At 36.4% G+C, this 15567-nt stretch overlaps 1 protein-coding gene across 1 annotated transcript in view; it reads right to left on the reverse strand.

Annotated features, from left to right (window-relative positions):
* The window catches only part of TRDN (triadin), a 238734-nt gene that overhangs the window by 139647 nt on the left and 83520 nt on the right, over positions 1-15567 (reverse strand). The gene's annotated exons all lie outside the window — the stretch shown is intronic.

Below are 15567 nucleotides of genomic sequence, written 5' to 3' on the forward strand. Positions count from 1 at the left end.
TCAGTTCCAGCTGCACACCAGAAGCTCAAAGCCATGCCTCATACTTGATGATGGAAGACAAATAAACAGTTTATGAGCCTTAGAAACTGCAGTATCATACTCACCCCTCTCATTTTACAAGGGTACGTACACTCATGTAGGATGCATGAGAAAAACATTATTTTGAAGAGAACAGTGGGTTTTTGAGCATCATAGTCTTAAAGTTATTGCATCTCATCAGCATATATATGAACACAGGCAAACAATTTGCAAGCATATAGTTTAGTTCGTCAAGTAATTTGCATAGAATATCATACATGGAGCTGCCCAAACTCGACTCATATGCCCGAGTCACTGACAAAATGTTGACACTGACAAAATTAAGGCACTGAAGACACTATGCAACAAATAGTAAAAAAATCAGGTTTTACACATATCTCCTGACTTAGCAATAATCACAACTGGATATTTACCAATTTAGTCACAGAATGATTTTAGCTGTAGGTGTTTGAAGTGACAGGTAAGCAAACTTTAGGAATCCAGCTGTATAGCCATGATTTTCCAAAATCTTAAAAAATCATATTGAAATTGCAAACTAAGCTAATGAGAAGCCAGATACCGTTTGTTTCCAACGAGAATAGGAAGCTATAACTTCTCTCGGCATGCAGGGAGTTCATTAATTGCATACCCAATTCGGAGTGAAAACAAAAGTAAGATGAAAATCAATGAGGAATGAATAAATACATTTATTTTTTTCTGCTAGTGTTGATTAAAATTCTAGACAACAGTTTTTCAGTTTTTATTTTTTTGCTTGCTTTTTTGCCTGAACTAGATCACCTATCCCTACATGGAAAAAGTGAGAAATTTGGACTAATTGCCTTGTGTGAAGGATGATAAAGGGCAGTGGCTCCGAATATCGAGTAGACCAGTAATGAAAGAGGATGGCAGATAATTTGGACTGCAGAGTGGTATTTATCACATGGGGCAAAGATCTAACACCTTTAGGTCAAAGCATAGGATGGCCCCATTATCTTCCTGTTCTTTGCTGTAGTAGCAGTTTTCTAATGATTGCACTAGTGTTAGTGAGTATAATCCCAGTGCTATACCATTTTTGCTAATGACTTGTCAAGTTCTATTTTATAGTTTTACAAGTTTTAAACAAACCATTTATTTCATGCAAATTGACCACATGATCCAATATGAGAGTGTTTTAAGCACCAAAAGCTTAGGCTTCACAGATCAAAATCTTTCCCCTAGGCCAGAATGTTTGTTCTGAGCAGGTTCCCATCCATCCTGATAAAAAGCTTCTTTAATGTTTCCATGTGTTATTAAATGTCTCTCTATTCACTTTGATGGGGATGCAAAGGACAGTAGCTGAATAAATATTTTATCTATTCTTTTGATGAAATATGTTAAAGGGGATATCCTAAGTCAAATTTCTTTTCTATTCCTTTTTCTTTCCCCTGTAAATTATAAAGCACAAGTAGTTTTCTGCTGCACAGAGAACTCATAAATAGAAATGAGGAATTGGCCTCTACAGATCAGACCGCTAGGATTAATAGAGTCCACTATCTTGACTCCAGCAGTGGCCAGTCGGACACATATCCATGATGTAAATGAGAGGAAGGCAGGATATTTTTAATGATCCCAGCAGACAATCAAATTGCTCCATGAATCATGAGAAGTCATTATCCAGATTGCCACTATTATTATTTGACATAAAGTTACCTCACTGCTTTAAAAATGCAGTCACAGCAGAGCACTGGAATTTAAAGTCTATATATTTACTTGTTTCTCATTTCAAACATAGTCTTTATTTTTCTAGTATGAGATAAGCTAAAATGGTTAATCGGATTTGATTTTTTAAATTAGGATTCTATTTGTCCAGAAGACACGCAATTGGAAACACAAAAAATGTGTACACATTTCTATACCTAATCTGTCCATGCAGCTGTGCTATGTATGTTTTTATTTCATTTTTAGGTGTTTGTTTGTGTATAAATATCTCCTTCAAGTATGACATGGTAAGGAGCTACTTCATGAAAAATTACAGTTGATGTAAACTGAAGCAGAGCAAAATGTGCTGACTTACTTTAAGTTCACAGGACCTTGCTCACCACGAGAAAAAATGACATGTCAAGATATGAATAGCTTTCTCCACTGGCTAAAAGGAAGAAATATGCTGCAAAGATGAGTAGAGGCTTTAAGAAACTACGTGTTAATATGAATACTTCATTGAAACTAAGCTACAGTCCTCTGGTTCCATGAAATTTCCATCATCACTGTTCATAAAAGCACTTGAGATATGCTGAAGAAATGCCTTCTGATCAGGTTTATGAATATATTAGATGAATATTTTAGAATTTATATTGCATGATAAAAAATACAAGAAAAATGTTAGTACTCTTAATTTTCTTAATCTAGGAATCATCTTTCCACATTTATCAAAAACATCTTTTCAAAGCATTGAAGATAAATTCATTACTTATGAAAAGAGCGAAGCATGTGGGTTTTCTTTCCTGCCTGATCTATCCAGTTCCATTTCTCTGCAGGGATAATTGACAACGTCACTAGATTTACCTGTTTATATCAAAAGATAATGGAATTAAAGAAAAAAACTTCTAAAATTATACGACAACTAGAGGCATTGTAGATGTCCGAATATTCGAATTGGATATGTGGAGAAATACTGTCAGCACAGAAAAAGGTAAGTGAAAACACCTTTCCTATGACTGTACATTTCTTTGTGTCTCCCTCACACCCATGTAAACGATTATCTGAACAGCTGGAATCCCACAGGCTGACAGCACCAACACTTTGGTACGACACCTCTCAAAGACAAATTTCTTCAGATAAATCTAGACTTTCCTAGATGTGACATTTTTTCCCTTATCACAGTGGAAATAATTGAAATAAAGTAAGCACACTCTTTGTAGAGTTATTTGTTATCAAAACTATTCAAATCAAATGTTTCATGAAGGTTTGGAACAAGACATGGAACAGAAGAATGAGTAAGACTGCCAAATATGCTTTTAGAGGATTGAAATCTCAGTGGGATCATGCTGTTCTGGCTAGGTTTCCGGTTTTGACACGTAAGTTTCTTGAAGTTAAAGATGAGCCTCCCTTCTTATTACTAGTTGTCACTCTTCAGATATTAGACTGTCACTATTCCGAGGAAGGGTTTCTCCAGTTAGTACCTGGGTGCATGAGAAACTAGAAGGAAATTATTTTGCCTTAAGAAAGAAGAGCTGAGGAGCAAGAGATGAAATTGTGTAATTATTCTGGACAATATAAACACTCATTTTTGGGGAAGGAATGAACCAAAAGGCAGATGCCCCAAACAGATGATGTTTCTGAATAAGGAACACTTCTCAGTACATGATGGTTTTGTGTAGGCTAGTAAATTAAATGGTGCCAGGGAATGTTCTGGGTCTCTGGAATTCAAATATCTGTATTCTGTAACACTTTTTGAATGATCTCTGACAGTTTTGACCAAGTATCATTGTCTCAGACAATTATTTGGTTCAGTTCAGGAGTTAGCATGGGCCAGGGACCTTTCACAGTAGGCAGCCAGGATGCAGCCAAACCATTTGGAGTTTGGGGAAGTGTAATGGATGTGGATCACTCCATGCCAGGAGACATCAGATGCAGAGAATAGTTATGAATGAGTTTGATTTACTAATCTACATGCAGCTCACAAGTCTTAAAAGTGATACTAAAATGATATCAAAGGGAAAAATAGTTTAAGCAGGATCTTAATGACCTAACTTGGACTTAATTTTTGACAATGGCACATGGAACTGATGGATAATAAAATAAGACTTTTGAAGTTGTCTCTTCTGGTAGCCAGCACATATTTCAGTTTTTCGATTACACTCAGCATCTGGCTCTTTATTAAGTGGATAATTGCCCAACATACAGTGAAATTCTAATGTTGCGTGAGGTCAATATTACCTAAGGAAAAACACCACTACACTATATTCAGCAATTATCAGTAGCAACACAATCTTTTACATTTTCATATTCATTACACTGGCTATCGAACAGGTGTTATTATGATGCATAAATAAAAAAGAGGAGGAGATAATATCATTTATGCCAAATCTGTCTTTATGTTCTACTTGGATTTAAAATTCATTTAAAATAGTACACATAGCACTGGAGGTCTTTATGGAGTCTAACTTATGTATAAAGCATGTTATTGAGAGATACCCCTCCCTCAACAAGCACAGAACAAAAAAAAAGCTTATTATAAATAACCTAACAGCATTTAGAGACCATCCATCTATTAAGCTAAAAGCAATGGCCGGTGGGTTAACAGTGAAGGTGTTCGACGGACGGTTGCAAACTGATAATCTAAATGCTCTTTAGAACAGAGCAGGAGGGAAGCATTAAATTTCACTTCTCAAGAAACCAAGTAGAAAGAAGCAGCAACTTGACTGGCTTCTACTTTTAATATATAGAGATTTGAGTTCATCCTGTGCGTTCAACTATATATTCCTATATATATATTTACATATGTATACCTATACAGTACATACTATCTGTATGTGCATGCGTGAGCACATGTGTGCATACGTACAGACATAAATACACACATATCCTTTATTTAATGAAGGTTTTGAACAGAAAATGATGAAGAGATGATGAACAGAAAGTTCTGATAAACAGAAAAATAATTCTTCCAGCCCCACTGCTACCGGCACAAAAGTGGTAACTGAGCAAGCATGAGATTTCATTGGCCTCAGATTCCCAGTTGTTACATGAACATTAGTTAGTAATGTTCACCCAGCCACCAAACCTGATTAAAGTGACAGCTGGGAATTTGGTATTTTCTTCTTTTCCTGTGAGTCTGTATCTCACACACTGTGGGCTCTGCTCAAGCAAAGCTCAGAGCATACAAGTGAGGCAGGCTAGAAAGGCGTAGGTAGAGCTGTGAATGTGTTTCTTTGCTATTTTTACCTATAGGCAATACTAATGGCTCCACCCAGAAATGCAATGTATCTAAGGTGCACCACAGAGCTATGGCACCAAATCCACTTACAACAATATGTTTGTTGAGAATTCTTCTCCTGAGTTTTTTACCACATTGAGGCTCCAAAATCCCTCCTTATCTCAATCTCTAGTTCATGTTTTCAGAGGACTGAAGTCCCTAAGGAGTGAAGTTTCAATAGTTTTGTCACTATAAATCGGTGATAAGTCACGCAGCCTTTCCTGACCTTAAAAGAAAGTTGAGCTGAAACATCAAGCTTCTAGCATTCTAGCATTGCACTTAATTATATCACCACTAATCGCTGGAAGTAGGATTTTGCTCCATACTTGAGCTGTGCATTGCAAAGTAAATTCTATTCAGCCTGAGCAATTAACGAGTTTATTAGTACCAGCTTGTGCAAGTTTGCTTCTATATGGTGCCATAGTCATACAATATTCATCCTCCCCGCCATCTTCACTTCCTCCCATTATTTATCTCCTGCATTTAACAGGTAAAGATAATCCATCCTTTGTTGTGTTTAGAGATATTTAAAGCTAAAACCCAAAGAATTAAAACCGTGGACAGTGAAAATGATAGGTTATTGTGTGGAAATGATGGGTTATAATTATTGTTGTATACTGGAGAGCAAGAGAACTGTAAAAACAGATTACAAAAATGAAAAGACATATTCAGCCGTCCCCTCTCTCCCTGGATAACCTTTAATGAATTGGTATTATATACACTGATTCCTAGCATAATTAACACGAATGTTACGAGTTGGTACAGATGCATACTTTCTACAATATGAAATATAGCCAGGCTATCCACAGGAAAATAATTAAAACAGAGAAAGGAAAACAGCACAATTAAATATTGCTGCCAACAATTAAACATAATGGAGGGGACTGATAAGCTGTTTTGATGAAAGCCAATAGACACTGACTATGCCGTGGGATCACTGCTCAGTAATTTATGAGTTATTTGTATTTAAGTTTATCTGTACATAGCATCGTTTCAACTGTCATTAGTTCAACCACATCTCAGAAACATTCAGTGCTAAAGCCAGAAAAGCTATCTACCTATTACTTCAGGAATATTAAAACTTTACCTTGTCTTCAAGAAAGATTGCGTATGCCAACTCCTGCTAAACAGCAACACCCTGGTATAATCAAAATCAAATTACACATACAATAATATCTCAGTACATTTAGAGATGTTTAGACAGAATATATTGAACGTTGAAATCACTGTAAGTTCAAATGAATCCAAATAGTTGTGATCAAAAGCCAAGAATTTCTGTTTTCAGAATCGCTCACTGGGAAGATTTTCACCTCCCTGACTGAATCTTATTGCCAGAACGAGAAAAACAAGAAAGAAATTATTATGTTACCTGTCTTGTCTATACTTGAAAATTACCTGAGAGTCAATCTATAACCATTTTTCTAAAGTTAGGATTTCAGTAATGCAGTTTCCCTCTAACTTCAGTTAGAGGGAAAAGAACTGAAAATTTGTATTAGATCAAATATCAGGAGTAGGACTCAAATGCTCAGAGGTGTTGGCTACTAACTCCTGTGCCTTACTCCCACTGAAATCAACGAGAGCTAAGTATTAGGTAGGCATTAAGTATCTAATACGTTTGAAGGCTGGTCTCTGTGTTATTAATAAACTCAGGGAGCTTTCTCTTTTTTCTAAAAGTGCTATGGCTTTAATATTTAGGGGAATCATAAGAGGATGACATACTGACAATAGGTTTTTTTTTTTTTTTGAAATTGAAGGCTAGAAGTTATATCCTTTAAAACATGTGGTTTTGTTAGGCTTGAAGCAACACCTCTTAGCAGCTGTGGTTTTGACTGCACTAGGATACACCTGGCCTGAACTGTTTCAGGCTGATACAATTTCAAAAAAAGCAACTGTTTTAGTACAAATGGTAGGGATAATGAAAAATACAGGAATAGATAAATAGAAATACTGGAGAGCAAAGCTGGTTTATTCCAACCATGCTTTGGTAATTCTTCTTCTGCTCCCTTTCCTTTTCCTATGAAAGATTTTCTTTGCTGCAAGGGCTGATTTTTGGGATGCATCCTGGGATTCAGCATCATGAGTTCCAATCCTTATGCTAAATGTTTCATATGTGTTTTTTGGGAAACTCACTCACTGTGCCTTACTATTCCACCTGTAATCTGGTATAACAGAAATTTTGTAAAAATAAGGATGTTTCAAGCATACAGCAAGTAAAGATTGCAAGGTGCTCAAGTTCTGTGAAGGTGAAAGCCTTAAAGAGTGAGGCTTTCTTCTGAAGCTTACGTTTCCGAAGCTTCTTTTGTCCAGTACATTTGGACAGGGAATGTCCTCCATACTCCTTGAAAAAATTATTTCCCTATACAGTTCATCCTCTTCCCTTTCTCTCATTCCCAAAACACTATTGTCCCCTCTTTCGCTTTTCATACTGTTCAGAGTGGCTCTGCTGGTTTCTCGGCAGGGCCAACAGCTGCCCCAGACAATGCCATTTGAAATTACGTATGAAAACGTATTTTAAGTCTTCACTTGAAGATAGTACTTTCTAGAGCATTTTTAGCATACTTCTTGCAGGTAGGTAGGCTCTTTGTTATCTAGCTTTAGACATTTAAAAATTAACTTTTAGACAACTAAACCTAGATAAGTTACCCTAGGGATCCCTTTATAGTCAATGGAGAGAAACTGGTATTTTCAAAGGGTTGTTCATCTTTCCTATCTTAGGCATTTATTTTAGGATGAGAAATGTCCTCTGAAGGCACCCCTGGCTATTAAGACAGCTAAAGGTTACAGTTAGGCAATTAACTTTTGGATACCTAAGTGAGGTGCAGTGAATTGCAAACATCTCATTTTGCGGCTCTACATAAAGATGTCAAAATATTCCAGGACTAAAATCAAGAGACGTGCATGATTTTTCACAATGCGATTGCTGCCTAGTAACAGCGTGCACAACCCCCCAGCAATTATATGAATGAATATCGCACGGAAGGAAAGGATTCTGTTGTCAACTTTAACTAAAAAAAGATAGAAGCATTGCTTAGGTTTAATGCTATGTATAGGCATTGAAGGTCTTTTGATTTTACTCTGTCACATAACACAGAGTGTGTTGAAGGACAAAAGTGAAACGAGAGAAAGGAAATTGGCGTACGAGAGGGAAAAACAGCATTTGCTGACGAAGAAAAAATAAATTAGTCTTGATTCATTCTAGGTATATGCCAGTAAGTAGCATCTCTTGTTTGACAAGGCAGATGCATGCACAGATAAAATGGAAGAAAAAAGGAAAAAGTACTTGAAAAGAGAATGACAAAAGGAATGGCCAATGACAGCTAACTATCACAACCTCTGCAGGGTAGCTATAGACGAAAGTGGACATAAGAAAGGCGGGGAGAACATATGCCACTACGGCCACTTTTCTGTCCTCTGAACTACGTGTTCTCACAACCGAAGAGGTGAGGAATTATGGCTGAGCTGGAAATATTTCCAGACAGAAACAGAATATACTTTTTCAAAGTGTTTGTAGATCCTGTTTATGCTCTAATTTTCTGTGTGGTATGATAACCAGGTACCATTTAAGTTGTTAGGACTGAGCTTCATCCTTTGCCATCAGACACAAAAGAGAATCTATATTTTGATGTGGAAAGTAACTTCCCTCAGTACTATAATGGAACTATAGGTTTTGCCTTGTTAATAAAAAGTTCTAAATAGGCCTAAAGGAAAACTGGAAACACTTCAGTGTACAGTTTCCCTTCTTCATGCTACTTCAGCATATTCAGCTTCAGAAGGTGTTTAAAGGCACATTTACACTGATTCCAGATATTTTCCTTGCTATTCAAGTTGTGAGAGACCCATCATGTGGAGATAACTTCCCTAAGGCAGGTTTCGGAGTAGAGTATAAAGATAATGGATTCATTAGATCACCTAAAATTTTAGAAACATGTATATTAGAGATGTAATACCTGGGCTTTTAGGGGTAAGTGAAGGAGAGAACTGAGGGCTGTGATTTCTAATCAAAGACAGATAATTGCTTGTAACCTATTGGGGTCCTAGTTCCATGAAATGGTTAGGGTCCCACTTGGTTGGCTTAAGCGGCTTCCTGATGACATTTATGGATTCTCAGGCACTATGTAAGGAAATAAAGCACGTGGATAAGGGCTGCAAAGACTATTAGATTAATAAGTAAGTGCTTAAACAAGGATTCTGTAGTACCAGTGTTACAATGCCGAAAACCTTCCATAGGTCCAGCTTGTTCTCTAATGTTAGAAATATGCCAGAACGAAGAGGTAGATATGCACAGATCTGTGCAGATAATCCTAAACTCTTTCTGACTATGCTACCTGCTGAGCAGGTGTTGCTGACCAGATATTCCAACCTGTGAAACAAATAAGTCAAGCCTTTCAACTAGTCCCACTGTTAGGGAGTTTAGAAACAGCTAAAACATTTGAAAGAGATCTGAAGGAGACAAATATTTAAATGGTCAACACAATATCTTTCTAAGTACCAGAAACAGCTCAAACGTTCAGCATAAATTAATCGTCCTTATTGGCAGAATAACTTGGCATGGCTGATTTTGAACCCTACCATCTGAAGTCTGGCAGAGCTGTATGCAGCTGACTTCTGTGATAGTCTTCTTTACCAGTTTATAATGCAATCTCAATATTATTTCCAACTATGTCTGGTCTCTGTAAATAACTAAATCTGTTTGTGTTCCAAATGCAGATAATGTCAGCAAAGTCTGTAATATACATAACTATTGTTTTGGGTTCTTTTGTAGCCTACTGATTTCTAACCCCTAATAAATATAAACTTGAAAAACAGGCTCTTTCTTTTGGGAACCGTATTTTTTCCATACTGGAAGTCATCTGAGTTCCAAGAAGGAACCTCTTGTAAGTTGATGTTTGCAACTTTCATGTTTTTTTAGGTTTCTGTTTTGTTTCCTTGCCAACTTTCCCTCAAAAATATTGATAAAACTACTTTTTGCTTAAATCATAATTAGTCTGCAGGTATTTTTCATATTGAATTCACCTCTGAATATGATCCTGAGTCCTGAAGAAGAATTGTGTAGCTCTACAATGCTTTCATTTTTTAACCTACTTGAAAGACTGTCAGTATTTGCATCAGCTGTTCTAACTGGAAAACAGTGATGTCAATGACATTAAATGTAATAACCGCTTTAGAAGGTAATGGTCTAAATTATTTTTATCTTTTCAATGTTAAGGTTGATTTGCTTATTATTACCTCAGTTTTTTGGGCATTTAACTTTCCACCTTTACTTTCAAGACTAAAATGGTTAAGTCTTGTAATGATGCTTTGCAGTTCATCTAACTTTTTTAGTCATTGTTAGTGAATCATTTGAAATGACCCTTCTTTCTGAAATTTGGTTACTGGAACTATACGAAATTTTCATAATATGAAATAATAGTAATAGAAATGTTTTTATTAGTCTAGTCTGCATGCCTTCCTAGATCAGACTGGTTTATTTTCATTGAAATCGAGTTAGGAGTTATCCTGATTTATGCCAACAAAAACTTTGGTCCTCTGATTTTCATCATATAAGACTAGCTCTTCAGGGTGGTTTGCAGTGGACTATTAAAGAAAGAGATCAGTTCCTCTCTACAGAAGCAGAATGCCAAGCATTCCCTGGGTAGCTGCTTTTGAGACAGTGAAAGTCATTTTAAATTTTTTTGGCAAAGTTACAATAAAGTGCCATAAGAGTGTTGACAGATGCAGCTTAGTGTGCCGGCATCTGGTTCCAATTCATGGCGGGATGATATAAACAGGGAATAACGGGTAGATGTTTCGTCTCTGTAGGATGGTGTCAGGATTGTGTGCTGATAATGAATCCATTAAGAGATCAATGTCATCTCAGAGTTTGCCCAAACAGACGCAGCTTTCGGGGTGAGAGAGGAGTCATAGACAAGAATCTAATTACAATGACATCAATGGATGTCTTCTCATACTGTTTTGCATAACTGAATATAAATGTAAAGAAGCAATATTTAGACCCCAAATGACAGCTGAAACTATTGCAAGAATTGCTAATTAATAAATTAGTTACAAATTATTCGATGATTAAAACTTAATTTTCATTTTCTCAGACATGCAGTTAAACATTACTCTTTATTACTTCTTTCATTTCAGACTATCTTAGAAGTACTCAGAACTCTCCCAGCAAATTACTAGAGGAGTAAATGCTCCTGTCATCGAATCTTCTCCATTTATGTCATCAGTGGAAGCAAATGTGTCAACAAGTGTTTCATCAATGTTTTCATAATCTGATACACGATTAGCTGCTTGGCTCTGAATGTAAATTCAGAGGAGTCTCTGCAAATTTGGGGTTAAAGTACTGCTCCCAGAGGGGGAAGACTGATTAGTTCTTAGGTACCTTTTCCTATTAAAAATTAAAACTGGAAAAGATTTACAGTTCCCAAACTCTCCCTTTAACATTTTACTAAAGCAGCTGATTTCCTTGTTTTCTGGGTTATTGAGTAAGCAGCATCAGAAAGCATCTTTTCAGGGAAAAAATAATTTTCTCTGGAGTTCTCTGTGTACCATGAAAGCCTATAACTGTGTTCACAGTGTTTCATGCTGAATTTCACTGAACAAGAAGCAAATGATATGATGTTTTTTATTTATTATGCCTGATTTTTCTGTTGCATTACATCAGATATATCCCCAGAGTAACTACACTGGTATCAAAGTTATGCCTGTGTAACTCTCATGTAATAAGATGAAAAATTAGGCCTTATCATTAGCATATCTACAACACAGTCTAGTTTTTAATCAGGAGGAGTGAGACTTAAAAACAGTTCAAGAGCTTAAACTGTTTTGCTATCAGAACAGCAAAGAGCAAGTGTTGAACTCCAGTGCTACAGCCCACCCAGGACAAATGTAGGCATTCTTACTTTCAAAATTAAGCCCTTAATGCTCTCAGATCTTATACAGTAATACCTTCCATAATGTTAAAATATTGATGTATTTTTCTACCAGTATCTCCAGGAATCTTTTTAGATATTAAATGGAAAGGAAAATATTAACACTGTCTTGGAATTCATAGGCCATATCTGTATAATAGAAATAATCTCTGCTTACACTGAATACCTCTTGACAATGGAAAAGGGTCAAGAGACAATTCCTGTAAGAAAACTGTAGAAACGGAGGGCATGCATTCTGCCACCTTTTCCTGGGACCAAGCAGACTGTAGGATTCCCAATGGACTCTAACCACATTTTGCCTGAATTTCTTAATTATCTAAATTTTTCATAAAACAGTTTTTTCATGAGCATATGGACACAGGGTGAAGCTTCAAAGATTTCTTTTTAATGAGAAGATGGGATGACTGTTTTACAGTATAGGATTCCCTCCTGCAGTGTAAAGGTACCAGCAATCTTGATGAGTGCCTCCAGCGAAAATATTTTCTCAGAGGTATAAGTTTAGCAAGATTGTCTACATCAGTTTAGCTTTTAGCCTCTGGCGTGGAGATACTCAATAAACCTACAAGGGTTAGCTGATGAAAGGAAAGGGTATGGCCACAATCCAGTGCAGTCCAGCCATTATAGAAGACAGTTATGTAGTGGTTCAAGCTTCATAAGGTAACTGGATGCCTCAGTGCAAAGATTTTGGATATGCCACACTGACACTAATTTGTGCTGCCTGATTTACAGCTTCCTTAGTCATCAGTTAGGTAACTACTAAGATCACCCATTAGTGAGTGGAGGGTACTGTGAAATACAAGTTGTGCAGCCAAAACTAGAGCACAGGAAAAGCATACGCTCAAAATAAACTTCCAAGTGATCAAAATGAAAATAAAACCAGACCATAAATAAATGATATGACCGTGGGAAAGAAGGGTGCCACACTGGGACCAAACACACTTATTGCTCTTAATTCAGCAGTATGCGACATGCACAACCATATGCTGAAGTGGGCATGCAAAAAGAGAAACACACAAAAGGATTCACTTTTTTAAGTAGCTGCAAAAAAGGCCGTTTGTTGGAACAGCTCCTTCATTCTCCAGGGTAGCTCAGGAAATGTCATTTCTACTCTTCTTGGCAAAGTAAGCCGGCAAAAAATTGTAGGGGGAGCAGGAAAGCGTGGTGGTGAAACAAGACTACGTCAGCAGGGGAGAAAAATAAAGCAGATCCAATTAACTCAGAAAAACGTAAGCTACATGTTAAAGCAGTGACCAGCTAGTGTCTCTGAAATTCCTTCCACATCGGTTAGGATTTCAAACTGTTTAATGGCAAAAAGATGGTTATAAAAATCAAGTTAAAGATTTCTACTAAAATAGAACATTTGCTCCTATATATATAAAACAAAAATATGAATAAGAACACTAAAAGCATTACTCAGAGCAAAATTCAGGAATATCAGATAGATTATCAACTGCATGCAGTAGACTTTTATCATGAAAGCATACATAAAGAAGTCAGTGGCCTTCTGTTTCAGAAAGGCTTTCTTAGACCTCGGAAGTACTTGCTCAGGTAGAATTACAGAGGTGCCAAAACTAATGTATTTCAACGTCTTTTGAAAAAGAAACCTTCTTCTTTAAGTGTTAAAGTTCTAGAAACGAAACTTGAAAAATAAATTTTAGCAAAAATGTCCATTCATTCTTCATTTACAAGTAGCCAAAAGAAGTAATTTTTTTTTTTAATGGACAAAAAAATGTGTTGATAAGTGGGACTGTACTTCCCATACTTGGGCTGAGTAGCCATAAGCCCATGCTAAGTAAGATGAAAAGTCTGTATTTTAGAGAAAAGGTGGTTCGGCATTCCCTGTAGTAAATAATCACTTATCTCATGCACGTTAGGCAGAAAGTCAGAAGTTTTCTCAAGCTCCATGCTTCATGAGGTAAAATCAGAAAGCAATTTTTATACAGTATACAGCAGAGCTCAAGAAGCCTATCTCTAAAAGTCTCTCAGAAGAATGCAAGCTAGGTCACTGTTGCAGTCATGAAATTCACAGGACAGACTTCTGGCCCACCAAAACCTGCTTGAGTTTATGGTTAGACCTCCACTGATATCTACGATAAGGGGCTGAGAACTCCGGATGCTTTTCTTTTTCATACAGAGTAAAATAGAAGTCTCAGAAGTTAATTGATACTGATATAATCATTTAGAGTAGCAGGAGGATCTGCATGAAACTGGTCAGGGACCAGCGTTAGCCAGAGAAACAAGCAAGCCAGCTAATACTTTGTGAAGCGACTTAGCAAGAATTCTCTCTTCTGTGGCTTCCTGTGGATTCACCATGTACAGTGTACATACTTTTCATTCATTTTTGAGAGCTGACTCTATAGTAACCTGACAAAACTTTGGGTAAATGAACAATGTTTCAACCTCATTTGTTAAAATCAAAACAAAACCATTAACTGGCCTCAAGTAGATTAGTCAGGTGACTATGGAGTTGTATCAATTGATACATTTTGAAAAAAATATTTCATACATGGAATACAAGAACCTGGGTTGCATTTATATTTATTTGATCACTATAAAATGCTATGTTAAAGGGTCTACTTTGCTAGATATACTTGCAGAAAATTTATATAAATCTAAAATCACCCAACGTTGCCAGTAATGAATACATATTTTTTACTAACATGGATATTCCAAAACTAATATCAAATAATAAATACCGAATGCTATTGTTATTACTGATATCATAAAGCTATGTATTCTGTCTAAGGAATCTAATATGTGGGACACTGCTTATATTAACCTCAAGATATTTGGTGTAAACATTGAACACATCCTGCAAATAGCCAACACATCTATGTGATAAAATTTTATATGAGAAAAATTGTATTTTTTTCTCTTCTTTCACAAATGGTAGTATTGGAATTCACAGAAATGATTCCTGGTTTGAAAATATTACAGTGTCGGGATAGCTATAATTAAATTTCTTTAGCTGAATTACATTCAGATCTCTTTGTTAGGACAACGTAGCTTACCATAAAATATATAAACTAATGAAGGGATAAAATATAGCGTTATTGTAAAGCTGACTGGATATTAGAGTTAGTAAAAGGACTTAGTGTGCTGGTGGTTTTCCCCCATTTATCTATTCAAGAAAATGAATAATAATAACATTTCAATTCACAAAGGCAACTGCGAAATGAGCGTGTTGGGTTAGGGTTAGAGATAGACAGTAACAGATGCTAAGCGACTAGTGTTTGGTAGCACTCTCCTCAACAATCTCTATGAAGGGAACAGAGCTGGGTGCTCCTAACCTTTAGCTTGCTACTCAGAGACACGGTCTGGACATTTCAGTATTGCTTTTAACAGATTGTGAATTATTAAAGCTTATTTTGTACACAATATTTTATTTTACCTCTCACCAGTCTATTTCAGGCTCCATCATAACAGCCATTCACAGAATTCAACTTAGGATGTAAAAAAAAGTATTTAGGAAGTCCAAAGTTGATTTACAGGTGAAGCTACTGTTAGACTTTTGGAGACTCTAAGCTAGGAGGATGGCCTCTCTCTTTTCACCTACAAACCAGATGATTTAAGCTGCTTCATAACTTAGTTCAACTTTCTGGGCTAACCCAAGCCAGCTGACCATTGACCAGCTATATTTGCCCTGTGATTTCTCGACATGAATCTGTCATA

Source organism: Struthio camelus, chromosome 3 (assembly GCF_040807025.1).
Source record: "Struthio camelus isolate bStrCam1 chromosome 3, bStrCam1.hap1, whole genome shotgun sequence".
Taxonomy (NCBI): Eukaryota; Metazoa; Chordata; class Aves; order Struthioniformes; family Struthionidae; genus Struthio; species Struthio camelus.